This window comes from Balaenoptera borealis (genome assembly GCF_965194805.1).
Source record: "Balaenoptera borealis genome assembly, chromosome: 16".
Lineage (NCBI taxonomy): Eukaryota > Metazoa > Chordata > Mammalia > Artiodactyla > Balaenopteridae > Balaenoptera > Balaenoptera borealis.
In genome coordinates this window covers 59613618-59622384 of record NC_138872.1, presented here as the reverse complement: position 1 = coordinate 59622384, position 8767 = coordinate 59613618, and the positions used below count along the sequence as shown (strand labels likewise).

General features: G+C 48.3%; 1 protein-coding gene across 3 annotated transcripts in view; it reads left to right on the top strand.

Annotated features, from left to right (window-relative positions):
• Positions 1-1237: 1237 nt before the first annotated feature.
• Positions 1238-8767, top strand: part of LOC309613205 (uncharacterized protein) — a 179109-nt gene continuing 171579 nt past the window's right edge. For all 3 annotated transcript variants that reach the window (XM_082359761.1, XM_082359759.1, XM_082359760.1), the window contains exon 1: positions 1238-3852. The gene's annotated coding sequence lies outside the window, so the exon portion shown is untranslated. The remainder of the gene's footprint in view (positions 3853-8767) is intronic.

Genomic DNA, 8767 nt, shown 5'->3' with positions numbered 1-8767 from the left:
CGCCATGCGGCATGTGGGATCTTAGTTCCCCGACCAGGGATCGAAACCGAGCTCCCTGCACTGCAAGTGCAGAGTCTTAACCATGGACCCCCAGGGAAGTCCCTGTCCTAAAGTCTTAGATTAGCTCAGGCCTTCATCAATGACCAGATCTCATGTGTGAGCATACGTGTGTGTGTGTGTGTGTGTGTGTTGGTGCACAGCCTCTGTGAGGGTACACGGGGGTCTGGACTTGTGTGTGTGTCTGGGTGTGTCTGTGGATGTTTGCTGAGGGATGGTTCTAGGTGTCTGTGATGTGTGTCTCTGTACCCACTGTGAGTGGCTATGTGTGTGTGTGTGTGTGTGTGTGTGTCCCTGGGTATTTGCAGGGGAAAGAGAAGTGACAGAGCTACTTGGAGCTGCGTTTCCCTCCAGGGCTCCCTGAAGGCGGCTTCAGTCCCTCAGCTTGGGAGGCCTCCAGGGACTTCAGGCCAGCCAGCCCAGCGGGGGAGTGGCTGTCACCTAGCTGATCTCAGGGACTAAGGGGTGAGAATGATCGTTCTTCTGCCAGTCCCTACACGTAAGCTGCTTGGAATACTGTGTGGGTGCGGGCACCCTGGCCTCCCCGACCTTGTCAATCACTCCCCATGGTAGGGGGTGACTCCAGTTGGGAAAGACTTACTGAAACCTTCACAGCAGGACCAGGCCTGGCCTGCATTCAGCCTGGGCTGGGGGAGCATTTATAAAACTCCCCAATCTGGCCACACCCCAGACCAACTGGATCAGAATCTCCCAGGCTGCAACAAAGCCCGGGGCTGATTTCCCCACTGGGCACCTGGGGCCCATGATATTTTTAGGGACGCAGGGAAATGCTTGATTTTTAATTTTTTTTAATGAGAAGGGAAAAGCCTGAATAAAATAATAATGAATATATAATAATGAATCCAACCTGGATTATATTCCTCTTTCTATCAACACAGTCTTAAAATACACTTTTGAATATATGTTTAAGGAGGGAGGGGCCCAGGGAAGTCATCACGTGGCTCCAGGTTGCAGGCCCTGGTCTACCATTGACGTGATAGACTCAATTGTGCCTCCCTTCTTGCAATAAATGTTTATTGGCTGTGTAATGTGTAAGGAGACAGCCCCCTTGCTCTTGGGGAATTTAAATAAGAATTTCATCTCATGTTGTCTTCACCAATCCTGCCAAGAACTCTTCCAGATGGAAAAGAAAAACATCTTTGCTGTTTTACAGATAAAATAATGAAGAAAGGGCTTCCCTGGTGGCGCAGCGGTTGAGAATCTGCCTGCCAATGCAGGGGACACGGGTTCGAGCCCTGGTCTGGGAAGATCCCACATGCCGCGGAGCAACTAGGCCCGTGAGCCACAATTGCTGAGCCTGCACGTCTGGAGCCTGTGCTCCACAGCAAGAGAGGCCGCGATAGTGAGAGGCCCGCGCACCGCGATGAAGAGAGGCCCCCGCTTGCCGCAACTGGAGAAAGCCCTCGCACAGAAACGAAGACCCAGTACAGCAAAAATAAATAAATAAATAAAATTAAGACGTGTTAAAAAAAAAATATATTAAAAAAAAAAAAATAATGAAGAAGGACTTCCCTGGCGGTCCAGTGGTTAAGACTCAGCGCTTCCACTGCAGGGGGTGCCGGTTTGATCCCTGGTCTGGGAACTAAGATCCCACGTGCTGCGTGGTATGGCCAAAAAAATAAAAATTAATAAAAACAAAAATAACGGAGACACAGAATAAGTGTGAGTTACACAGGGCTACCGGGCGACCCACAGCATAGTGAGGCCTTCTGGTCCTAAAATACACCTTGGGCTTGTTAAACATAGATTTCTGGGTCTTTTGCCAGGAGATTTGGATTCAGAAGGCCTGGGAGGGGACCCAGGAATATGCATTTTTATATAAAAGCACCTAGGTGGTTCCTAAAGGCAGGTGAGTTTGAGAAATGCTGTTCCACACGGCCTGGGGCCAGATCAGCCAGAGAGAAGGAAATGAAGTCAGGCCAAGGGAGGGGCCCCGACCTCGGCACTGCTGGCACCTTGGTCCAGATCTTTTCTTGGGTGGGGGCTGTCCTGTGCATTGTAGGATGTCGAGCAGCGTCCTTGGCCCCTACTCACCAGACACCACAAGCACATGCCTCAGTCAGCACAACCAAAAATTCTCCAGACATTGCTAAATGTTCCCAGGGGACAAAATGCCCCATTGAGAACCCCTGGGCTAAGTACATGGGTTGAAGCCAACATTTCCCATGTTTGGGATTTGGGGTGTCCCTCACTATCCAAGCATGTGGTTAACATGTAAAATATGCCCATTTCCATAAACAGGAATGGAGCACGGATCCCTGCTACCACGTGAATGAACCTTGATGACATGGTGCTAAATGAAAGAAGCCAGATACAAAGGCAGTGTAGTCTATGGTTCCATTGATATGAAATGTCCAGAATAGATAACTCCATAGAGACAGAAAGCGGATTGGTGGTTGCCGGGGGTGGGGGGAGATGGGGAGTGACTGCCTAATGGGCATGGGGTCTCCTTTGGGAGTGACGAGAATGTTCCAGAACAAGATAGAGGGGGTGGTTGCACCACATTGTGAAATGTACTAAATGCCACTGAATTGTCCACTTTACAACGGTTAATTTTATGTAACATGAGTTTCACCTCAATAAAAAAAAGTACCAGTTTGTATAATTTACTGTGACAGTTGGTAAGATGGGGGTGGAGTGAATTGTGAATGCAGCATACATTGGACCTTTAAATGAGGTCATCATAACCATTAACAAGTATAATAAGAACATAACATACAATTAAATAATATTTTAAAAGCAAGAGTAGAATTTGAGGGCTGGACCTCAGTACTCTTGTCTTTGGAACTGGTACAATGCTGGGTGAGAGTTAGTATGCAGTATGAGCTTGTTGAATTTGAGAAGCAAAAAGAACTGAAAGCAGTTCCATCAAGAACCTGACTGAGCCTGTGACGTGCAACCTGCTGTATGGCCGAGGCATATCATTTCAACTTCCCGGGCTGAGTTCCTCTCTTCTCTAAAAAGAGGCAGGCTGATCCTTCCAGCTCTAAACGTCTGTGCTGGGACATGGCCAGATCAGAGAGAAGGCTCTGGAACATGCCAGAACATGCTGGAACATTCCAGGGGCTGGCTTTCTTGGGGTATTAGAGGCAAGCTCCTGGGCGAGCCAGGAAACCCATCAAGACACAGGCTTGGCATCCAAGAGTCTCAGTTAGGACCAGGCAGTGTCCAGCTTTGATAAGCAGGATCACAATAGCCAAGCAGGAAGACTAAACCACAAGAACTGGCCACCTGGGTCCCCTTCCTGCCGTCTGCCGCCAGGTGTGAGCATCTGTGTCAGCACACCTGGCTCACCATGGGGATGAAGCCATCTCTGCAGTCATTTGAAAGCCCCCGCATTCCTTTCACAGGGGGGTCATGGGGGCCGCCTCCCTCCCTGGCTGGCCCGAGAATGCCACGTTTAGAGTGACTCTTTTACCTTCACTGACCCAAGGTGAAGGGTTTCTTCCTTGGGTCATGATTAATGGAGCCCATTCCCTGGAAGCAGGAACAAATAAATGCTTGGGCATGGTTTATAGTCCTCACATGAGCTCACTTATTACCTTGCAGCGGATGTGAATGGAATGCTGGGCAGGTGTGTCTCTTTTTGGAGGAGGTGGAGGCTGGAAGCAGGTTAATATAAAGCTGAGGCCCCTGCACAGTGGCTGTTGGGTCTCTGAGTAGCAGGCGTCGGGGGAGAAGGTTCTGGGAGAAGCAGGCCTCCAAATGCAGAGACGCGCTCAGACTCCACTGTAGAATCTCCTCTGTAAACAGCCACTGAAAAAGGGCTTCTAGGTAAGAACTTATGTGGTGTTTTTTTTGGTAATAGCTTTATTGAGATATAGTTCACATACCATGCCATCCACACATTTAAAGCGTACAATTCAGTGGTGTTTTAGCATATTCACAGAATTTTACAACTATCACTACAACCCATCTTACAACATTTTCATCAACCCCCAAAAGACTCCCCATAACTTTTAGTTATCACCCACCCATCTACCCCACCTCACCACCCACCAGTCCTAAGCAACCACTAATCTATTTTGCCTCTGGAGTTGCCCATTCCGGACATTTCATATAAATGGAATCGTATAGTGTGTGGTTTTTTTTTTGCATCTGGCTTTTATTCTCTTAGCATGTTTCTGAGGTTTATCCATGTTGTAGCATGTACCGGTACTTCGTTCCTTTGGACGGTCAGATGGTCTTCCGTTGTATGGATATAGCACATCTTGTTTATCCATTCATGTGTTGATAGCTACCTTTTTCTAAGGAATTCATGGTTCTAAAATGGCTACTCATTGTAGCCGCTGGTCAAGAAAGAATTAGCTGTGCGCCCTTTGTCAGTAAAATGATCGTTAGTTTCCTTCTGTGTTCTTTTAAAATCTTTTATTATGGTAGCAAATCAAGGTTGGAACTTTGGAGGATGAAAGGGGGCTGCTATTTATGATTATACCGGGCAACGGATGTGAAACAGGGTTGTGCTGGGCAAACCTGAGGTACAGATGCTCTCATTCCTGGGCCAAGTGAGAATGATGAATGGTCTTGTTCAGCGGGCCCCGGGCTGAGGAGTCAGGGTCCTCGAGAAACCTAAGTGTGATTTTTTTCAGGCCTGGCCAAGTACTTTCAAAGGCTCTACCTGGCAGCCCCCGACCCCTGCCCGGGAAAGGGGGGAAGGCAGCTGCCCTCCCTGGCGTGTTTGGTGACAGCCAGTGAATTGCAGCCTCTGAGGGGAGTTGCAGACCAGGGCCCAGCCCCCCAACGCTGCTCCGCATACCTGCATTCCTAGGTCTTTTTATCTGAGGCCTCCGGCGGTGGTCTCCTTCAGGTGTCCCTGCTGAGGCCCCCCTGTGCTAGGTGGGGAGGAGGGGAACCGTGAAGATGCCTTCCACACCTCCTCCCACCCCCTCCGGCTCAGGGTCCATAAAACTGCCATAGACATTTTTGGGGTGCTCCCTCAATAAGTGAGAAAAACCGCACGTCTGGGCTGATCTCCCCGATCCTCCACGGGTGCCAGTTAGTTCCCTGGAGGAAAGTGGAACAAAGGGAGTCAGCACTTTCCCCACTGTAGGAAGTGACGCAAAGTGTAACTCCTTTTATTTTGGGCTCGTTGCATGAATCGGCTGCTCTGACACCAGGCAGCTTCGCCCGCTCTCTGCAAGCTGAAGCTGCGCGCTCCCGACATCAGCTGGAAGGGTTGCTGGATCTTTGATTGTGCAATGCTGTCTGGGGGTGGGGTGGGATGGAGCTGGTGTATTGAATTTAGAATATGCAGATTGTGACTGCCTGAAATTGGCACAAGCCACCCACTTGGATCGTCAGGTAGCTCCCACTTTAGGGAAGTGAAAACCCCAGGGTCGTTTTGATTAAAGGGACAGTTTCAATACTTTCACACCAAGGAAGTAAAGTCACAAATGTGTTATTGACAGAAACAGCGGGGGAGGTGATATTGCAGTCAGCTGAGGGGAGGGCAGTCTTCCATCCCAGGTCACAGGGGTCAGGAGGTAGACAGGGAGCACCTCTGACTTACGACCTGTGGTTGGGGCAGAAGCCACTCACTTTTCTCAGGCTCAACTCTAAGTGGTTATTTTTCAAAGCATCCTGGGAAAAGCAAAGCAGGAGCTTGGCGGGGTTGGCGGGGGTAGGGGAGGGGAATCCTAAACTCAGATCCTACAAGGCTGGACTCCTGGTGTAAGCAGGGTTGTCATACTGTAAAAAGTTTGGTGTGGACAAAAAAAATGTTGCCTGCTATTTCATTAAACAAAGAATGTTGCCCGCTGCCAAGCTATCAGCCACTGTAGCTGCCCCCGAGGGGAATTCAGGATGGAGAAAATCAGCTCCACACACGACAGGTCAATAAATCGAGAGATGAGTTTTGGGGGGCAAGGAACAGCGACTTTATTCGGAAAGCCAGCAGACCAAGAAGATGGTGAACTAGTGTCCCCAAAAGCCATTTGCCCTGAGTTAGAATTCAGGCTTCTTTTATACTAAGAAAGGAGAGGGTCAAGTTCTGGTTCTGTTCAGGTTCCGGAGGGGACTTGTTAATTTCTTTCTTCCTGCAGCCATTCACAGGTGGGCCTGGTCAGGAGCTTTCATGTGAGATAAACAAAGGTGTTTTAGTTTAAGGCTCATTACAAGGGAGCAGGGTTCCCAGAGATGGGCCATTGTAATTTAAGCTTATAGGCAACATCCCTTTCAAGATTAACTTGTAGCAAAAGTAATAGAATACAAAGGTTAAAGTAAAAGAAACAGATCCAGTATGGGGTCAGATTTTTTCTTCCCTGTTACAACACTGGCCCTAGATAAGATGCATATCAAAGGAATAATTTCAATGAGCCCAGACTCTTGCATCTTCCCATGCATAGAAAAGCACTAAAATCATTAACTTGAGATGTCTGCTTTTGGTGATTAGCAATAGTCTTTTGATATTCGATTACATGTTTGCTTCAGCAAAACTCCTATATATCCTGGCTCTTCCCTTACCTCTTTGGAATAGTTCCTCAGAGCTATCTGTCCTGGGCTACAGCCCTCAGTAAGGTCCCCACAATAAAACATAAAACATAACTGGCAACTTTTAGTTTGCGCATTTTTTTTCAGTCGACATTAGGCAACAACTCAAAACAGCTGTTTTCTCATCACAATTGACCCTGTGATGAGGAATATTAGAGGGAGGGGTGGGCTTCGCCCTTGACAAGATATACTGTCTGTTTTCAAGTGTTTCATATCCATGGCCTCTATGGGCCTCCCCACTTTCACCTGCAAAACATCCAAACCCCTTTTCACTTTTCTTTTCCCTGATAGCACTGTGTCCTCATCCTTCACGAGCTGCCAATATTACATCCAGACGTCTTGGCCCTTTCATTTATAAACAATTTATTTTTTTTTATTTTATTTTGTTTTTTAAATTTTATTTCTTTCTTTTTTGGCTGTGTTTGGTCTTCATTGCTGCACGTGGGCTTTCCCTAGTTGTGACGAGCGGGGGCTACCCTTCATTGTGGTGTGTGGGCTTCTCATTGTGGTGGCTTCTCAGCGTGGAGCACGGACTCTAGGCCTGCGGGCTTCAGTAGTTGTGGCACGTGGGCTCAGTAGTTGTGGCTCACGGCCTCTAGATTGCAGGCTCAGTAGTTGTGGTGCATGGGCTTAGTTGCTCCATGGCATGTGGGATCTTTCCTGGACCAGGGCTCAAACCCGTGTCTCCTGCATTGGCAGGCGGATTCTTAACCACTGCACCACCAGGGAAGTCCAACTATCTATCTATCTATTTATCTATTTATTTATAAATTTATTTAAAATTTTATTTAAAAATTTATTTATTTATTTTTGGTTGCATTGGGTCTTTGCTATGCACAGGCTTTCTCTAGTTGCAGCGAGCAGGGGCTACTCTTCATCGTGGTGCGTGGGCTTCTCATTGCAGTGGCTTCTCTTGTTGCGGAGCACAGGCTCTAGGTGCGTGGGCTTCAGTAGTTGTGGCACGTGGGCTCAGTAGTTGTGGCTCACGGGCTCTAGAGCACAGTCTCAGTAGCTGTGGCACACAGGTTTAGTTGCTCCGCGGCATGTGGGATCTTCCCAGACCAGGGCTCGAACCCGTGTCCCCTGCATTGGCAGGCGGATTCTTAACCACTGCGCCACCAGGGAAGTCCCAACAATTTATTTTTGAATAAACATCATATGCCCCAGAGCAAAATTCAAATGGTACTGAGGCAGGAGATAGATGGACTCCAGGCTAGGCATTTATAATTGGCCTCCTTACATTTCATAGGGCAGGAAAAGTGGGCTTCAGGCAGGACACTTACAACTAGCCTCCTGTTTGCATTTCCTGAGACAGGAGATAGGTGGGCTCCAGGTTAGGCATTTACCATCAGCCTCCTGTTTGCTCTCCAAAATGGAAGTAACCACTGAAACAGGGGTAAACAGCCAGGCTTTGTCTCTTGTGGATGCCCTAATATAACAGTCATTGCAGGAACAGGGGCAAAACCCTGTTTGAGTAAAAGATCAAGTGATCACATATCCTCCCCAACACCTTGGGGTAAGGGAGACACCACACATGTGCAGGAAAGCTCTTTGGGGGTCAAAAGTCAGGGGACAACACCGGGCCATAATGAGTCTTGCTTCTTCCAGACGCCTTTGTGTCAGTTCCATCTTGGCTGAGAGGTGTGTGTGCATCTAGGGGGAGGGTCCTGAAACAAATTAGCCAGGGGGGACAGAACAAGATGATTGGCCAGAAGGAAGACAAAGACCCGGAAGAACTGCCGGACATAAATGACTTGACCGCCTCCTTACTGCGCTCTCCCTCATTAGGGAGGATGCCCACGCCCTTTCTCTCCAGGTGTGCATCTCTGCCTTGCTTCTACCTTAACTAAACAAACTTGTTTCTCTGTGTGCTCTCCCACTAGTTGTTGTGCTATGTCTCTAATAATAAACTTTGTACCTGTTTTTTACAGTTTTTGCCTCCATGAGAAATGAATTTTTCACTGGGGGCAAGAGCCAGGGAAGAATAGCTTCTAGCCTCTAGCCCTTGCTGGCCTGGTGGCTACGATTCCTGGTTTTCATCCAGGCTACCCAGGTTCAATTCCTGGGCAGGGAACTAAGATCTCGCTTAGCAACACGGCTCACTTCTCCCTCTCTGAGATCAGTACAGTGAAGATGGACTCCCTCACACCTCTGGCCCCCTCATCCAGTTTTTTACCCCAGACAAAACCGCTGTTACCAG